At 43.8% G+C, this 20,155-nt stretch overlaps 1 long non-coding RNA gene across 1 annotated transcript in view; it reads left to right on the top strand.

The window, feature by feature from the left end:
* The window catches only part of LOC145405294 (uncharacterized), a 29,722-nt gene extending 11,837 nt beyond the window's left edge, over positions 1–17,885 (top strand). Inside the window, exons 2-3 of the long non-coding RNA XR_013898328.1 lie at positions 11,164–11,345; positions 17,857–17,885. This is a non-coding gene — a long non-coding RNA (uncharacterized LOC145405294). The remainder of the gene's footprint in view (positions 1–11,163; positions 11,346–17,856) is intronic.
* The last annotated feature ends 2,270 nt before the right edge of the window (positions 17,886–20,155 follow it).

Here is a 20,155-nt window from a genome sequence, read left to right as displayed (position 1 = left end):
ACCGAAAGAGGGCAGTTTGGAAATTAAAGATTTATGCCAGACTCGATCAAAAGCCTTTGAGATGTCAAGTGTGATGGCAAAGCTTTTGCCAGCGTCCCAAAAGGAGGATGACTAGGAGTCAGAAAGGTATGTGAGAAGATCGCCAGTGGAGCATCCCTGACGGAGCCCATACTGACGATCAGAAAGGTTGTGATAGGAAAGATGCTTTAAAATTTTTCTGTTAAGAATTGTGATCCCTACCCTGACGTATGGAAGCAAGGCGTGGACCTTGCAAGAGGGGAACAAGTCAAGAGTGAGAGCAGTGGAAATGAGTTACTTGAGAGGAGCATGTGGAGTGACGTGGAGGGACAGGTTGACGAATGAAGAAGTGAAGGAACGTTGTGGGGTTGATGTGGATGTGGTTGAAAAGATTAGGAGAAATACACTGAGGTGGTTTGGACATGTGGAGAGAATGGAGAATGAAAGACTGACTAAGAGGGTGTATGTAGGTGAGGTGGAGGGAGGGAGAGGGAGGGGTAGACCGAGGATGAGGTGGAGGGATGGAGTTGAGAGGTATACGAGGGAGGGGGGGGTGAGTTGGGGGGAGGGGAGTCAAATGGTGGGTGACAGAGTGACTTGGAGGCGTTTTGTCTGTGGCCACCCTTTGCGGGATTAGGGCGTCGGGCTATAGATAGATAGATAGAAGAATTGACTCGAAAACTTTTGAGATACAGGATGTTAAAGCAATTGGACGATAGTTAGAGGCATGGGAATGGTCACCCTTCATTGGGACTGGCTGAATGAAAGCAAACTTCTAGCAAGAAGGAAAGGTACAAGTTGATAGACAAAGGCGAAAGAGTTTACCTAGGCAGGGTGTAAGCACAGAAGCACAGTTCTTGAGGACAACAGGAGGGACCCCATCAGGCCCATATGCCTTGTTAGTATTGAGGTCTGTGATGGCTCAAAATGGATCAGCTGAAGAAAATTTAATGTCAGCCATGAGGAAGTCAGAGGGAGGAAGTGATGGAAGTCCAGCATCAGAATCATCTGAGGTGGAATTGGAGGAGAAAGCCCGAGCGAAGAGATCTGCTTTATCAGTAGAAGAGCCATCAGAGTAGAAAAGAAGAGAGAAGGATGATGAGGTAAAGTTGTTAGAAAGGTTTTTGGCGAGGTGCCAGAAGGAGCGGGAAGAATTTGAGTTGGAGAGTTGAGAGCATTTAGTACGGATGAAATTATTTTTAGCAGTGCGAAGAACAGACTTGGCACGATTTCGGGCAGAAACATAGAAAAGATGTGTTTCAGGGGTGGGTTGGCTCTGGTACCTTTTATAGGCCCTCTCCTTGTTGCGGACAGCATTAGAACAAGCGTGATTAAACCAAGGCTTTTTTGCATTAGTCAAAGGATATGAGAAAGGAATGTATGCTTCCATGCCCGAGAGAATAACATCCATAATGCACAAGGCACACTCAGATGGCTCCCTGCCATGGAAGCAATAATCATTCCAGGGAAAATCAAAGAAGTACTGCCTGAGGAGTAGACTGTAACACCAGTCGAGCAGGGGAGTACTCCCAAGGTGGATGGAAAGCTGATGACAGGGAGAGCTGGAGCTCCTGTTTCATCAGCCCTCGGGACTAGGTCCCGACCATCCCCCTTTGCTGAACTCTTTCAATGTCTCAGTAACAGAGACAGTAGGCCAGCATGCTCTCCAATACAAGTTTCTCTAACTATCAACACCAAACTACATGCACAGTGCACACCACACTTCCTTTTCAAAAAAAAAAAAAAAAAAAAAAAAAAAAAAAAAATCGTCGGATAACATAACCTCGGAGTTCCCTGGGGGAGGGGGGACCATAAATGCCCCCACCTTCTGCCCCTCTCCTGGTGATGACTCAAGATGCCGGGAACCACTGTCTGACTCTCTTCTTCTTCATTTCTGCAACATTCGCGGCCTTTCCTCTAACTTTCACTCTGTTGAGCACCACCTCTCCTTCTCTGAACCTCACCTTCTTTTTCTAACTGAGCCTCAGCTGTCTGAGGCAACTGACAGCAGACCCTTTTCTGTATCCTCCTACTTTCTCTGTACTCATTTCAAAGCAAAAGGTGGCTGTTGTGTATATATACGCAACAACTTATCTTACTCTCGTGTTCCTCAGCTCGATTCTTCTGAATTCTCTACACTCTGGCTTCAGCTTTCATGTCATTCTCTGACTAAATATATCTGCGCTGTTTACTTATCTCCCAGTTCTACTGACCACCAAAAATTCTTTGACTGTCTTACTTCTACGATGGAACACATTCTATCCATTTCTCCTTTCTCTGAAATCTCCATTCTAGGAGATTTCAATGTTCACCACCACCTTTGGCTCTCCTCTCCCTTCACTGATCCACCTGGTGAACAAGCCTACATCTTTTCTATCCTTAATGACCTAGAGCAGCTTGTACAGCACCCTACCCGTATCCCTGACCATCTTGGAGAGAGCTCCAACATACTTGATCTCTTCCTTACAACTAATCCTTCTGCTTACACTGTTAATCTTTTCTCTCCATTGGGCTCCTCTGATCACAACCTTATCACCTTAACCTGTCCTATCGATCCGGTACCGCCTGTGGACCCTCCAAAGAAACGTCATCTGTGGCACTTTGGAGCTGCTGATTGGGAGGCCCTCAGGCAGTACTTCTTTGATTTTCTCTGGAATGATTATTGCTTCCATGGCCGTGAGCCATCTGGGTGTGCCTTGCGCATTACGGAGGTTATTCTCTTGGGCACGGAAGCATATATTCCTTTCTCATATCCTTTGACTAATGCACGAAAGCCTTGGTTTAATCACGCTTGTTCTAATGCTGTCCACAACAAGGAGAGGGCCTATAAAAGGTACCGGAGCCAACCCACACCTGAATCACATCTTTTATACGTTTTTGCCCGGAATTGTGCTAAGTGTGTTCTTCGCTTTGCTAAAAATAATTTCATCCGTACTAAATGCTCTCATCTCTCTAAATCGAATTCTTCCCGCTCCTTCTGGCACCTTGCCAGAAACCTTTCTAACAACTTTACCTCATCATCCTTCCCTCCTCTTTTCTACTCTAATGGCTCTGTAGCTATTTCTTCTACTGATAAAGCAGATCCCTTCACTCATTCTCCTCCAATTCCACCTTAGACGATTCCGGTGCTGTTCCTCCATCACTTCCCCCCTCTGACTTCCTCATGGCTGACATTAAAATTTCTTCACTGATGTATTTTCTGCCATCACAGGCCTCAATACTAATAAGGCATGTGGGCCTGATGGAGTCCGTCCTGTTGTTCTCAAGAACTGTGCTTCTGTGCTTACCCCCTGCCTAGGCAAACTCTTTCGCCTTTGTCTATCAACTTGTACCTTTGCTTCTTGCTGGAAGTTTGCTCTCTGAACCAGTCCCCAAAAAGGGTGACCATTCCGAACCCTCTAACTATCGTCCAATTGCTTTAACATCCTGTATCTCGAAAGTTTTCGAGTCCGTTCTTAACAGAAAAATTTTAAAGCATCTTTCCTATCACAACCTTCTTTCTGATCGTCAGTATGGGTTCCATCAGGGATGCTCCACAGACGATCTTCTCACCTACCTTTCTGACTCCTGGTCATCCTCCTTTTGGGACTCTGGCGAAAGCTTTGCCATTGCACTTGACATCGCAAAGGCTTTCAATCGAGTCTGGCATATATCTTTAATTTCCAAACTACTCTCTTACGGTTTCTATCCTTCTATCTGTGCCTTCATCTCTAGCTTCCTTTCTGGTTGTTCTATAGCCGCTGTTGTAGATGGCCGTTATTCTTCTCCTAGATCTATTAACAGTGGTGTTCCTCAGGGCTCTGTCCTAACACCAACTCTCTTCCTTTTATTCGTCACTGACCTTCTAAGCTGTACATCTAACCGTATCCACTCAAATGCTGATGACTCCACCCTTCACCTCTCCATTTGATTCCCGCAACGTCCATCTCAGCAGTTACTTCAACAAACAAGGGATAAGGCTATGCCACACCTAATGTCTGACTTGGCTCATATCTCTAACTGGGGAAAAAATAATCTGGTTGTTATTAATGCATCAAAGACTCAGTTTTTGCACCTGTCAACCCGACAAAATCTTCCACAGGTATACCAACTAATGTTTAATAATATTCAGCTTAATCCTGCATCATCCTTGAACATGCTTGGGGTTTCATTTACTCGAGACATCTTGGAAAGATCATAATACATCTCTTGTAAAATCTTCTTCCAAGAGATTGGGTGTGCTAAGCTGACTCCATTCCTTCTTTACCCCTGCACAATTGTTGACTCTATACAGGGGTTTTATCTGGCCCTGCGTGGAGTACAACTCTCATGTTTGAGGAGGCTCCCCACATACAGCTCTTCTCAATAGGGTGGAGTCAAAGGCTTTTTGCCTCATTAACTCTCCTCCTCTTACTGACTCCCTTCAACCTCTGTCTCTTCACCGCACTGTTGCATCTTTATCTCTTTTCTATCACTGCTTCAATGGTCACTGCTCCTCTGAACTGTCTGCATGCATTCCTCCACCTCTACGATGGGCGCATAGCACCTGTCTAGCAGCAAACTCTCATCCCTTTTCTGTCCAACTCTGTAATGCAAGAGTTAACCGTTATTCCCAGTCCTTCATTTATGCAACAGGTCAACTCTGGAACTGTCTCCCTCTGTCTGTATTTCCTGCTTCCTATGATCTCCAGTCTTTCAAACGCAGTGTGTCCAGGCATCTCAAAATGATTGGATCTTGATTTTGGCTCAGTCTTGTATTTTGTTTTTCTCTTAGGTGGAACAGTTTTGTGGGCTCATTGCCTTTGGTTCCTTCTTCCTTCACAGGCCTTACTGGGGCGATAGGACAGTTTAAGGTAATAAGGTTGTGACTGATGGAGCCCAACAGAGAGGAAAGATTAGCAATGTAAGCAGAAGGATTAGTTGTAAGAAAGAGATCAAGTATGTTGGAGCTCTCTCTCCATGGCGGTCAGGGATACGGATAGGATGCTGTACAAGCTGCTCTAGGTCATAAGGATAGAAAAGATGGCTTGTTCACCAGGTGAATCAGTGAAAGGAGAGGAGAGCCAAAGGTGGTGGTGAACATTGAATTCTTCTAAAATGGAGAGTTCAAAGAAAGGAGAAATGGATAGAATGTGTTCCATCGTAGAAGTAAGATAGTCAAAGAATTTTTGATAGTCAGTAGAATTAGGAGATAAGTGAACAGCACAGATATATTTAGTCAGAGAATGACAGGAGAGCCAAAGCCAGAGAGTAGAGAATTCGGAAGAATCAAGTTCAGGAACACGAGAGCAAGATAAGTCGTTGGGTACATATACACAACAGCCACCTTTGGCTTTGAAATGAGTATAGAGAAAGTAGGAGGGTACAGAAAAGGGTGTGTTGTATTGATAAAAAATACCCTTTGGCAAGAATGCTTCCCATCTAGGTCAGTCATGCAATCTGTCACTTCCAAAACTCCCACCTTGTCACCTGCAATGTGGTACAAGTTTGAGCTGGGATGAGACAGCTGGTGCACAGACAGTCCCAACTGAGACAAGTGGTTAGGACCTGCCACACATACCTCTGCCCTGATGTCTGCCATTGCGAGCATTGGGTGGGAGATGTTAGAGCCTGGTGTAGAAACACTCATGAAAATCTTGGGGGAGTTGTGCAATGTTGCATTCATTGAATATCCACACCATATTGCACTGGAGGATGTCACAGGCCTGTTACCTGTTTTTTTCTTTCTGTGGCATTTGGAGATGTGTCCAATAATCTTGCAATTCCAACACTCTGTATCCTTGGCTGGACAATTTGCCATGCACAGTTTGTGGCATCTGCCACAATTACGGCACTGTGTACTTCCTGCATTCTTGGCGGTGACAGCTGCTGCAGCTTCCTCTTGAGTGGGTTCTGTGTCTGGCAGTGGAACAGCTGGTGCACACACTGCTGCTGCACCAGCTTGCCAGCCCGTTTCCCTCCAAAACTCTCCCTTCATGTCCCTCTCAGCAGTTTCAAATGTGACGCACTTTTGAATTGTGTCACTCAGGGCTATATCACCATCAAATGATTGATACAACTCTTTTTTTCAGTGATGAGTTGCATAGGCCTACCATCACCTTCCTTAATAACATATACAGTACTCTGACAAATCCCCATCACATTTAGGACACTTGAACGAGCATTCAGTGGCACCTGTTGACAAATGTCTTAACATTTTCCTCATTACCATGTGACAAGTTGAAGAATTTCTCCCAAAGTACTAGTTCATTGGCTGGACACTTAAGCAGATTTTCCACATTGTTGAGAGCCTGGTCGACTGTGAGGGCTTTCCACTAGATGCCGGAGAATCTTGAGTGGATGATACGTTGTAGTTTAGGGGTGCACTGTAGTCATATGTTCATCACAGCGTCCCCCTGAGGCCACTTACTCAGGCGTATCCAGTATAGCATTGAGCATCTCCAGCTCCTGAGCTCTACTGTTGACGTGTCTGTTCTGCACTTCTCAGGTACTGCAGAGCTGTGTCTTGACAACCACAGGGGGTGGTGTTGGTGGTGGTGGCGGCCATTGCTTGAGGATAGGGTGGCCCACCTCAATGACAAGTGTTGTAGGGCTTGTGAAGACTTATGGGGTGGTGAGCAATACCTAGGTGCATTGCTGTACACTTTGTAGGAAGGCCACATAATGCTCGTGTGGGCACTGACTCACTGCGCCATGTGGGAGTCAAGAAAAACACAGCTGCTTGTGATTGGCTGTATTCTAAGCAGCTGGGACAGGTGTGACTGATGCCTGAGGCCGTGATTCCAACGGCTCCGGCAACGGCCAACATATTGTACAAATGGGCCCATGAACAGGCAATATCCTACACGATATCATTTTTCTTGTAAGGAACAGTTTGTGGGCTCCTGGCCTTTGGTTCCTTCTTCCTAGCATAAAAAAAAAAAAATGGCATCAGTTTATTTTAAAATGGTAGGAAAAAAAAATAGAACTGTGATAATGATGGTGGTGGTGCTGATGATGATGATTGATGATATACATTTTTTTTCACAGGCCACACAACACCCTTTTTGCAGACAACATGTTCAAGTTAACCCTGGAATTGACAGAGGGTGGGAAAAGTTAGGGAAGATGATGATGATGATGATGATAATAATACAGCAAGAGTGTGAGTTAATGGTGGTGATAATAATGATGATGATACACTTTTTTTTTTTTCTCATGGGCCACACAATTCCTCTTGAATATGGCACAATCCAGTTAATCCTGGAATTGACAGAGTTCAAGATGGTGCTGGTGATGATGATGATGATGATGATGATGATACTGTATACATTTTTAAAAATTTATTTTGTGTTTTTATTATTATTGTAATATTTTCCCACCCCTTATGGGATTAAGGCATCTGGCTACAGATAGATAGATATACAGTAATCACTCTAATATCCGGACGCCCAATAACCGAACATCCCCACTAACCGAACCTTATCGTCCTGGGATCAAACATTCCCAAAATGGTCCGAAAATCCAAAAAAATTGGAAAAAAAAAATATCGATTTTTTGCCGTCCGTAATTTGAACTTGCCGTGCGCGCCGCGTGAGAGCATTGTTTTGGTTCGTCATTCCTCCAACGTCCGATAGAGCGCCGCTGCGTCCTCCCCACTTCCCGCCTGTCTTTCACCGCGACAAGACCTGCGCTGTTCGCCATGGCTGCCCACGTGCTCGCTTTTGTGGTGGTGCCGTACTTGCTGCAAGGCCTCCTGCTGCTCTCTGCCCTACTCTTAGTGTGTGTGATGATGGCCCCGCCTCCTGAGAAAAGGAAGAGAGTGGTGTTGACTCTGGAGAAGAAACGGGAGATATTGGAGAAGGTTGATGCGGGTTGGTCTTCCTCTCGCATTCTCCGCGAGTTCAACCTGGCCCGGTCGACTTTGTTCGATATCAAGCGTTCCCGAGACAAGCTCATGCAGTACACGGCTGACTCCTCGTCGAGAAGCAAACGCAATGTGGAGAGGAAGGTTATGTTTACCCCCAAGTATGCAGAGATCGACCGCTCCACGTTGATTTGGTATCGACAGCAACGTGCAGCTGGTGTGATGGTACGTGGAACGGAGCTGAAGGCTGCTGCTGAGAAGTTTGCAAGGCTTCACGACGCCCTTGACTTCAAGGCATCCGAGGGTTGGCTCTTCGCGTTCAAGTTACGACATGGCCTTACTAACCGTAAAGCACATGGCGAAGCATTGGACGCTAACGAGGATGGAGTGGACGAGTTTCGGCACAAGGTGAAAGGCTTGATCGACAGGGAGGGCCTCACTCTCGGTCAAGTCTATAATGCTGACGAAACTGGCCTATTCTATCGCTCGGTGCCAACGAACACTCTGGCCGATGAGACGGAGAATCGTGTACCTGGCCGCAAGCTTTCTAAGGAACGGATATCTGCTTTGTGTTGTGCCAATGCTAACGGCATGCACCGGCTTAAGCCCGTTATTGTTGGCCGTGCAAAGCAGCCTCGGTGCCTTCGTGGGGTGATGGATGTCCTTCCTGTCGTATGGTACCATTCTTTGAAAGCATGGTTCACAGCTGTGATTTTCAAAGACTGGTTTCACCATCACTTCGTCAAGGAGGTCATACATTACCAGACAAAGACACTGGGAATTCCTCGCGACCAGGTAAAGGCTCTCCTTCTCCTCGACAATGCACCTGCCCACCCGTGCGACAAGGACTTGGTTGCTGAGAATGGCCGTATTAGGTGCATGTTTCTGCCACCTAATACGACTGCTCTCATTCAACCAATGGACCAAGGAGTGATCGTGGCAACAAAGCGCCTGTACCGTCGGAAGTTCCTGGACGAGGTGATGGTGGTTCTCGAGGACGAGGACGAGCGCAGGGAAGGACGTGACACTCGAGGCAAGCGGACTTTGGAAAACCTTCGCCGCTACAACATCAAGTCTGCGCTGTACAACTGGGCTAGTGCATGGAAGGAAGTCCCTGTGAAAACTCTTGAAAATGGTTGGTCTCGTCTGCTTCTCGGAACAGATGTGGAGTATGATTTCCTAGGGTTTGACGTGGATGACTTCCATGCACGGCTACGTACGCACGGCGACGTTGTTGATGTGGACGATGTTCGTGAGTGGTTGGACGACGATGAGGGCGATCCTGGGTATCAGACGTTGTCTGATATCGAGATCGCGTCTTCGGTTGCTGGTGTCAGTCCCGAACTTGAAGATTCCGACGACGAAGGCGATGATGATGCAGACTCCGCCCAGCAGGACACTACTCCAGCCATCCCCAAGCTGAGCGCACTCCGGGAACATCTAGAGTTCGTCCTAGACTACCTGGAACACCCGGACTGCGACAGGGAGATGGGGCCCTTGGGACTCGTGGAGGAAGTGCGTGCTTTCCGGCAGCGCATCATCAATCGCCAGAATCGTCGGTCCTTGCGTCAGTCAACGATTGACAGTTTTTTCAGGCCCGCGACCCCCGCTGTGCCAAGCCCTGGTTCCACTCCGTTGCCTCCCCAAGACAGGCCCTCATGCTCCGAGCCACAGCCCAGCACATCAGCTACAGTGGAGTCACCGCTCGACGTGAGTTTGCGGCTGTCTTCAGAGTCTTCTGTAGTCGGTATGCCATCACCACTACCCACCGATGCACCCCTTGGACGCCTGCCAGTGATACTCTCGGGCTCTGACAGTGAATAAACAGCAAGAACTTCTCCACTAGACCACACGGGAATTTTGAGTGTTGTGCAGTGAAAAAAACCGTTGTTTGTGTTAATGTTTTACAGTTGGGGGAAAAGTCATAGTAGAAAAGAAATTTAACGTAACTAAAAAAACATCTTTTTTTTGGCGTTGGAAACTTAAAAACTTGGGAAAAGTTAATGTGCAACACTTAAATTTAATGGAACATTATTTGGACTAAAGTGAACACTGTGAAAAGAACGGACTTCTGTGTGTTAGTGACTAAGTTCAGTGCAAGACTTCAGGAAGAGTGTAGTGCAAGTGCTTCAGGAAATCGTTCTTACTGTCAGAGTCCGAGAGGAGGCGGTTATTCATCGAGGTGGCCAGGGACTTGCTGTAAGTAGCCAGAATGTTTCATGTTGTACTATTTTCCATACTATATTTACCAGAATGTTTCATATTGTATTTTTTCCCATACTATACTTACCAGAAAGTGTCATACTGTACTTCTTTCCATACTAAACTTACCTCATGCATGTGCAGTAGGAATGTGTTTTTCAGAGTTCGGTTAGGTTCGGTTAGGTTAGGTTCGGTTAGAGTCCATAAGTACCAGAATGTTTATTAATGTATGAACATACTTCTAAACCCACATTTTATGTTTCTATTGCATTTATTTCAGTCATTTATGTGCCTTATTGGTGTGATTTGGGTGTTAAATAGGTGCTATGCATGTCCGGAGGGAGTTGTATAGGTGTTTCTCTGTGTTAGGGTCCGTAAGTACAAGTCCATAAGCTGGGGCCCAATATCCGGACGAAACCAATATCCGAACCTACCGATGGCTCTATTGATCCGGATATTGGAGGGGTTACTGTATAGATTATTATTATAATTATTGTTATTGTTATTATTATTAGTATAATTATAATGCTGTATGGTAGTGGGACCTTGGCAGTAAAGAAAGAGGTTATTTGCAGGCTCAGACGTACAGAAATGAGAGTGGTTAGGTGGATGTACAGTGCATCCCTGAGTGTGAGGCCTGGGGAGGACTAGGTATATGATGGAGGAGTTGAGAAGTAGGATGAGACTGGAGTGTATTGGTGTTGTGATGAGGAGAGGTAGATTGAGGTGGTTTGGGCATGTGGAGAGGATAGAGGATGATAATTGGGTGCAGAAAGTGAGAAGTGTTAATGTTGGGGGCAGGGTTGCAAGAGGTAGACCAAAAAAGACCTGTGATGAGGTCAATGACTGTGACCCAAAGAATAAAGGACTGAATAGGGGAGCTTTCAGAAATCGAACAGCTTGCAGAGTTGCCATTAGGTGACAAATGCCGATGCATGCTGCAAGCATGTTGGAGCTTTCAAAAATGAAACGACAAATTACTGTAATAAGGGCAGATGACATCCCCTTTGAAGACATTAATATCACTTTTTTCCACCCCTAATGGGATTAAGGCATCTAGTTATAGATAGATTGGTATATAGATTATTATTATTATTATTATTATTTTTTTTTTTCAGGCAGACAACACCCCTTTTGAAGCTGGTACCTTGGTGTAGCGCCATCAACCTGTCACTATCAAGTTGGTCAGCAAGATGTTCCAGGCCAATGTTTACTTGAATGGTGGCATTTGCTGGGACATTCTGTTCTAATTTGATTGTAAATTAGACTGAACTGATTCTACGTCCCCTGGAGTTAACATGTAATTATCACATCCATTGGCAGAATCTTGTATAATTTAGTAATGAATGTGACACTCATCACAAACTGCATGCTGAATATTGGCTGTAGTTCATTCACTTTATCTTGGCCCAGGTTTTCATCATTTTGCAGCTTGCCATAGTTGTGAGGTAGGAATGAGTCCTTTAGTCATGTAGTAAGTTCAGTAAAATAATGTCCCATGGGAATTTTGGTATGACAGCAAGCCATCTATTCAGATATCTCAAGGATGTCCCAAAATAACAGTAAAAAACCTGTTGGCAGTTAGAGAAACTGCTGGCATCAGCCTAATGACACCTGTATTGAAAGAGTATCATTGGCACATTTCACTTGGATTGTTTCACCAACACAGCCTATAAAACTTACATGTTTGCTGCTGTGATTCATTTTTCATCCAGGTTCTGCCTCATGGAGCTCCAGTAGGAGTAAAATGGTTTTATTTTCAGGAAGCAAGTTTTTGAGCAAGTAAATGTTAAAATGTACCTCAGTGACTAAACAGACAGTAGCTGCAGCTGTATCACAATAGGCTAAACTCCTTTTCTTTTTGCTTCTAATCCCCTCCTTGTTGTATGTTGCAGTTGTGTATATACAGAGGATAGCAGAAAGGATAGAGAGGGGGGAGGGGAGGGAGGAGGAGGAGGGAGGGGGTAGAGGAAGGGAAGGGGGATGGAAAGGAGAGAGGACATAAAGGGGAAGGACAGGGGTAATGGAGAGGGAGAGAGGAGGGTGAGGGGGATGGAGGAAGCTACTTTTCAGGGAGGAGGAAGAGGTGGAGGGAAGAATGGCAAGAGATGGAAAAACAAGGAGGGGAAAGGAAGGAAAGTAAGGAGAGAGAGAGGAGGGGTGGAGGAGAGGAAGGAAGGAGGAAGAAAAGATGTGAAGAGAGGGGTGGAAACTAGTGGGGGGATGGAGGGTGGAGGGAAAGAATTTGGGGGTTTGTGGAATTTGTCAGCTTTTAGTCACTGATCAGTTAGGCTTGTGCTGTGGCTGGTGAAGGATGGTTAGGTTTATGACAGGATTTTATTCCATATTTCTTCCCATTAATTTCTTGTATGATGATTTTTCTTTTAATTTTAATTTTAAACATTCCTGAGTATTTCTAAAGCTTACTCAGATAACTGAAATAAATAAAAAATAGGATAACAGAGCTGTGTGTGGACTTTGGGGTGGGGTGTGTGTAAAGTATGGGGTGTATCTGTGTGGATTTTAGGGGTGTGTATGTGTGGAATTTTGGCAGAAAATAGCATGACATGAAAGTGAAATAATTTGTGGGCACCCTTTCCAGCATCAAGGCATTTAGCCGTACAGGACTACCACCACCGCAGTAATCAGAACTATGTTAGTCACTACTAGAGCAACCACAACAATCAATTTTGCTGTTCTGTGGTACACTGTCACTGGAGGGAGCATTTACCTGGATGCTAATTTGGTCAGTATGCCATAACTGTATCTTCTTTCTTTCTTTCTTTCTTTTTGTGCATGCTGCTACCATATGGCTTTACATATCTTGAGAGGCTTTTCTGGAGAGATTAGATAAGCATGTTAACTGTAATAAACCAAAGTGATGATATCTAGGGCTGGTGGCAGTACTGTCAAAGCAGAGGAAGTGTGCCCATTGTACAGTACTTTGCCTCAAGGGTGTGGGAAGTAACACCACCTTGGTCAGTGTGTGTGATAAGTGACTGCATAAGAGATGTCATGGTGGATCAAACTGAAGCAAGTCACTCTGGCCGATAGCTCTTCAGGCCCTAGTCACTCCGGCCCCTAGATTTACTGGCCCTAGTCACTCTGGCCTCTCACCCATAAATGAGACTATTTTATTATTTTGTAAGGTTTGACTCTCATCTTAAATGTCAGGACCAACTTGCATAGCCCTGGGCTTCTTCGTTCCTCTTGGGGCAATGCAGGATTGGTTGATGGATGGTTAGGTTGTTAGGCTAGGGTAGTTAATAATAATAATCAACTTAATGAAAAACAAGTAATAATACAGGTGTACCCCGGTTTAACGATGTAATTGGTTAGGTAAAACCCCATTGTTGGGCGGGGTATTGTATATCAGGGTACTTTTAACATGTAATGTGGAGCATTTACCAGCTTTGGGTTTCCCCCCCACCCAAGCCCAAAACCCACCCAAATGAGCCAAAAAATAGGTTTAAAGCCAATCTAAATGGCATGACAGATGTCCAGGAAGCTAACCAAAACCTAACACCTGTAAATAACTCACTAAAACCAACAAATAAAATCTGAAAATCATCAAATATAAGTCTGAAAAAAATCAAACTTAGTAAACTGTACCCCAAAATGACAATGTTCACCCCACCTATGGCTAAAACACATTAAGTCTAAAAACAGTTTATAAATTAACCTTAACACACAATTTTAGTCTAAAATATCATTGAATTCATTAAAAAAAATCAAAACCCATTGTTAAATCGGGGTTTTGTCTTTGTTAGTTGTGGTATGGTGGTATTTCTACCCCCTTCGTTAAGCTGGGGTATCGCATCTAGGGGTATCGTATATCGAGGTATTAATTGCTGTAATGAGTGGATTTCTGTCAGGAATAGGGGACCGGTGTGACTAGGGTGTGAGGCCAGAGTGACTAGAGCTGGTAAATTAGGGACTGGAGTGACTTGAAGAGAAAAATTCACTTAGTTCACCATCCACACGCACTGCAGCCTTCGCACCATCGTACATACTCTTCACAGCATTCAACAACTTCCCATCTACTCCATATATTCTTAACACTTTCCACAATCCTTGTCTATCCACCCTGTCATATGCTTTCTCCAAATCCATGAAAGCTGCATACAACTTCTTTCCCTTCTCTAGAAACTTTTCCACTAAAGATCTAAGAATGAATATCTGATCTACACAACCTTTTCCCTTCCTAAAGCCTCCCTGTTCTTCTTCAACTAATTTCTCTGTTCTTTCTCTAACTCTGTCAATAAGTATCCTACCATACACTTTTCCTGTTATACTAAGAAGACAAATGCCCCTATGATTACCACACACTTCTTTTTCCCCTTTTCTTTTGTACAATGGCATAATTATACCTGACTTCCGATCCTCCGGGACTCTACCTTCCTCCCAGGCCAATCTGCACATCTTCCGCATCCATTCTACTACTATCTCTCCCCCATGCTTCAACATTTCACCACACGCTCCATCAATTCCTGGGGCTTTCCCCGATTTAACTTTCTTCATTGCTTCCACAACTTCTATCCTACTGATTTCTTCCTGTCTTCTCACCTCCCTCCTTCTCCCAGCCATTCCCCAGCCACTTATACTCGCATTACTTCCATCCTTTACGTTCAACAAATCCTTAAAGTGTTCTCTCCATCTGCTCACTTTTTCTCCCTTATCCACTAGTAATCTATCATTTTTATCTTTCACTCCCCTGCTAACTTCACTTCCACCCTATCTTACTCTTTTCACCTCTTTCCAGAACATTTTCTTACAGTCCCTCCACTTTACACTCAAATTCCTTCCAAATTCCTCATCCACTCTGTTCTTACTCTCTCTTACTAATCTTTTCACCTCTTTCTTTCTTTTTACATATAACTCTCTCTTCCACCTCTCAACTTCTTCCATGCCTCTATTTCTCATCCATTCATTGTATGCTTTCTTCTTTTGTGCCACAGCCTGTTTCACCTCTTCAGTCCACCACGCTGTTCCTTGCACCCCCCTCCGTCTTCTCTTCCTTCCACACACCACATCACGTGCTGCATTTATTTCTTCTGTAAATATCCTACACACACCTTCCACTTCTCCCATCTGCTCCAATTCATATTTGCCCAATTGTTCCTCCACTTCTCTCTTATACTCTGCCTTTTTCTCATCCTCTTGTAACCTTTCCACTCTCCTTGCAACTACTCCTTCCTCTCGTCTTTCCCTTCTTCTATTCCTCCATCTTACTTGAATTCTAATTCTGGCTACGACCAAGTAATGGTCAGAAAGTCCACTCCCCCAACCTCTATAAACTCTTGCATCCAATACACATCTTCACATCCTTTCATCCACACACACATAATCAATCATTGCCTTCCTTTCATTCAGTTCACCACCCACCCTTCTCATCACTCGCCATGTATACCTGTGGATCATTTTATGCCTGAAGAGGGTATTGGCTATCAACAACCCCCTCCCAGCACAAATGTCCACTAACGCACTCCCATTCTCATCTATCTCAGCAGGCACACCCCACTCACCAACTATTCCATCCACCTTCACATTCCCAACTTTACCATTCATATCACCAATCAAAAACACTCTCTCGTTCCTTCCAAACTTTTCCATGCACACTTCTACATTTGTCCAGAACTCTTCTCTCACTCTTCTAGCACGATCTTGCGTTGGCGAATACACACACACAATCGCCCACATTTGTATTCCAACTTTCAACTTTACCCACACAATCCTTGACCCAACTGATCCATACTGTCTTATGCTTCTCTTCCATCTTTTACTCACTACTATACATACTCCTTCCTTTGCCCTCTCATTCTCACCTACTCTTGCACATATACCCCATCCATACTCCCATTCTCTCACACGTTCTCCTCTCCATTTTGTTTCAGTTATTCCACATACATCCACTTTCTCACCCTCCAGCACCTGGACAATCTCTCTCTCTTTCACCTCATCATTCGCTCCACACCTTTCTCACCCCAAGGTAGGGTCCAGAGAGTCAGAAAAAAACTTGATAGAATGAGGTACTAACCAATGTTCACCCAGATGAATGAGCCATACTGCCATTCTTACCATTCAGGCCTCTGGAATGGCATCAAGGGGCTAAAATGTTTGCTGAGCCATTGACCATGATGAAGCAGTCTACTGTAAATGGCAGTATACAGGTTTTACTCTAACATGGCCTAAAATTCTCTTTCCATCCATATTCCTGAGCTGTAACAAGAGTAACAAGAATATGATACTAGTCCTGAAGTGTTACGGAGAGATGTAGATTTGTCTTATTGTCTTTCTGCCTTTGTGCCACAGATAAGCTGCAATAGGACAAATTTAGGCCTACCTGTAATCTCCAGTCTTTCAAACGTGGTGTCTCCAGGCATCTTGAAATGAACAAATCTTGAATTTAGCTCTCTTTTGTATTTTGTTTTTTTTTCTTAGAAGGAATGGTTTACAGGCTCCTTGCCTTTGATTTCTTCTTCCTTGCATGAAAAAAACAAAAAAAAAGCAGCCATACTTTTCTTGAACTTGGCCTAAACTGCCCCTCATCTTGAAAATGATCTTGTAATGATAAACATTAGAATATACAGTACTATACTTATTTCACTTTAATTTGATCTAAAAGTGACAACTCCCAGTCTTGAAAACTGAGCTGTAACAAAAGCCTATTAAAATAGTGCTATGAGCTTGTTTTTGGTTTAAAAATTCTCAGCATCTTGAATTTTTTGAGTCTGAACAATAGATGAATACTAGAATATGATGCTCATCACAAAGAAGTGTGGAAAGGATAACTAGTGGTGGCATACTCTTGTTCTGCCACTGAACTATGTATGAAATGGGTTATTGTGGGTGACTCTACATTGAGTGACAAGCTAAATGGTTTCCTGCACAGCAGGAAACCATTTACTACGCTGGGTGGTAACCATATACATGTAACTAAATTATGGTGCCTGGTGGTTTAGTGGGTAATTGCGGTGCTCCAATTGGATTGAGCCAGTGAGGGTTTATATCCAAGGAATGGTTGGGATTATTGCTCATGTAATGCCCCTCAGGGATGAGTGAGGCTAGTCACTCTCATCTTAAATATTTAGTCAGGACCAACTTACCTAGCCCCGGGCTCCTACACTCCACATGGGGCAGTGTAGGATTGGATGGTGAATGGATGAATGTATTATTATTATTTGGAAGACATGTTATGTGCTGCAGGTGGGGCAGGAGTTAGTTTCCTAGCTAGAGTGAGGAGTGGTTGGAAGAAGTTCAAGGAGCTGTTGCCTCTCCCTCCTTGCTAAGGAATCTTTTTATGTGGCATGTGTTAGGAATGTAATGCTGTATGGTAGTGAGGCCTGGACAGTGAAGGAAAAGGATGCTGTATTTGTTGGCTCAAACATGTAGAACTGACGGTGATTAGATGGATGTGTAGTGCATCCTTGAATGCAAGGCATGGGGGGCTAGGCTTACAACTAAGGAATTGAGAGGATGGATGGGACGGAGTGTATTGGTGTTGTGCTGAGGTGGGGTAGATTGAGATGGTAAGGACATGTGGAGGGGATGGAGAATGACAATTTGGTGCAAAAAGTAAGAAACGTGAACATTGAGAGTAGGGTTGCGAGAGGCAGACTGAAAAAGACCTGGGATGAGTCATAGTGTGACCTCATGGATAAGGGACTGAACAGAAAGGCTGCCAGAGATCGAGCAGCATGGAGAATTGCCATTAGGTGACCAAGGTTGATTCATGCAAGCATGTTGGAACCTGTATAAACAATATAATACATTATGAATCTCATTATGCCTTTACTTTCTCCACCTCACAGGTAACAGTGCCTGAGAATACATAGCAGAATTAACCACCAGTCAGACCTAATGGCCATCAACGAGACTCATTAGAAAATATGACTGGAGAAGGTAAGAGTTTTAAGATGTTGTTTTTCGTTGTCTTGTTTGCACAGTCTTATGGCTCTAGTTTAACAGATGCATCCTATAGTTTTTGTCTGTTGGTGTTATGATTACTGGTGTATTTGCAGCATATTTGTTTATGAATATGTCGCAAACTGCTTTGTACATTCCACAGATCCTCCAAAGGAAGTTTTGTCTGTTGATCTATCTATTGCCAGATGCCTTAATCATGTAAGGGGTGGTCACAAACAAATTGCCTCCATGTCATCCTGTCCCCCACCATTTCATTGCCCTGCTTGCAGCTCACACCCCCCTCTCTCATATACCTCACCACTCCATCCCTCCATCTCATCCTTGGCCTCCACCTCCCTCACTCATATACATTCTCCTCGTCAGTCTCTTACTCTCCATCCTCACCACATGGCCAAACCACCTCAATGTGTTTGTCTTAATGCTTCCTGTCACATCCAGTTTTGTGTATAGGGAAATTCACTTTCTAATGCAAGAGTTAACCGTTACTCCCAGTCCTTAATTTATGCAACGGGTCAACTCTGGAACTGTCTCCCTCTGTCTGTATTTCCTACTTCCTATGATCTCGAGTTTTTCAAATGCAGTGTGTCCAGGCATCTTGAAATGAACTGATCTTGAATTTGGCTCACTTTTGTATTGTTTTTGTTTTTTTTCTTGGAAGGAATTCTTTGCGGGCTCCTAGCCTTTGGTTCCTTCTTATTCGCATTAAAAAATAAAAAATAAAATCATCATGCCATCCCTATTCTCCATCATGGGCATGTGAGTAAAATCATGAAATTAAGTAAGGAATTGGTCAAGTAGGAATAAAAATCAGTTAGGTGCATGGGTTATTGGCCTTCACATTTATTTATCCACCATTAAGTACTCTGAAATTTGAAGACTTGTTTCATGAGTTGTTTAACATCTACAACTGAGGTCATGCCCATTTTGATGCAGCATTTATTTCTGTTCATCACATTTTAATTCTTCAGCATCAATACCTGTTTTATTATGTATATTTTTTTATTTAGTACCGGTATTTTAATACTTTCACATGCTAAATAATGGAATAAGTTATTACCTTCTTTATTTTTCCATATTTCATCCTCCTCCTCCTCCTCATCATCATCTGGACTTCCTTTTGCACCCTAGGATGGGGTGAGGAATAGCAGCATCCAGACAGCCAAAGTTTGCCCAGTTCAATGGGGCACATTTCCATTCACACATCATTCAAGCCCACAGAATCCTGGCTCCATCTGATAGGCCAAAAAAATTTCTCCACGTTCTGTAGCATCACATATACTTATCCAATAGAGCCAGTCTGAATGCTGTCACTTTAACAAAGGGTGCTAAATCCTTGGTCATGTGCTTCTCCACACAAAATTAATCTAGCCAGCTCGCTCTCTTGTCAGTCCCTTAGCCTCCGTATTTACTTCATTTAAATACTGTATACTGTTTACTTAAAGGCCAGATGCAGCAGCTGAAGAGAGAGATTTTATGTATTTCATGAAAATTATCCACTGTAAAACCTTAAGTCAGACAGCATGTTCTGTTTAATAGAATGAGCTGTATGGTGAATTACCCATTACAGTGATCGATACTTATTATTTTCTAACATGCACTTCTTTCTTTTTTTTATATACAGTACAGTATATGTAATGACAATAGCATGTATTTTTATAACTAATACACAGGTAAAATCTTGATTTGGTTACCCATTTCCTTGCTACTGTGTTAATGGGGGACTTTCAGAGTGTCGTCTGCTACCTAGCTGGTGAGCCTAACTCAGTCGTGGGCCAAAATTGTAACGTAACCATCGTGGCTATTCTATATGTCTTGGTAAACTTATGAGATTTGCAAAGAGCAGAGACCACTCACCACTGAAATACTTATTAACAAAAAACATCACACACATGAAAGAATATTTTTGGCAGGCTGTTTGTATTTGCATAAATTGGTCTTCTAATCAGCAATCTCAATCGGTAGAAAGTTGGCCTGCAGTCCTGACGGACCCGGGTTCAAATCCTGCTGAGGCAGGGAACAGTTTAAGGATTTTAATTTCATAAAATCAGACTTTGCTAATCTATCAGAAGGCCCGCCGACATGTCGTAAAAATACCCCTGCTAATACCAATACACCAGTCCTGTATGAGACAGTCCTAGCATGTATTCAGTATGAACGGTGGGTGTTAGCGCCGAAGTAGTGACA

The sequence above is a fragment of the Coenobita brevimanus genome, chromosome 7, assembly GCF_032717465.1.
Source record: "Coenobita brevimanus isolate Jiangsu-jjx chromosome 7, ASM3271746v2, whole genome shotgun sequence".
In the NCBI taxonomy this organism is placed as follows: domain Eukaryota; kingdom Metazoa; phylum Arthropoda; class Malacostraca; order Decapoda; family Coenobitidae; genus Coenobita; species Coenobita brevimanus.
The sequence above is the reverse complement of the archived record's forward strand: the minus strand, read 5'-3'. Positions and strand labels throughout refer to the sequence as shown.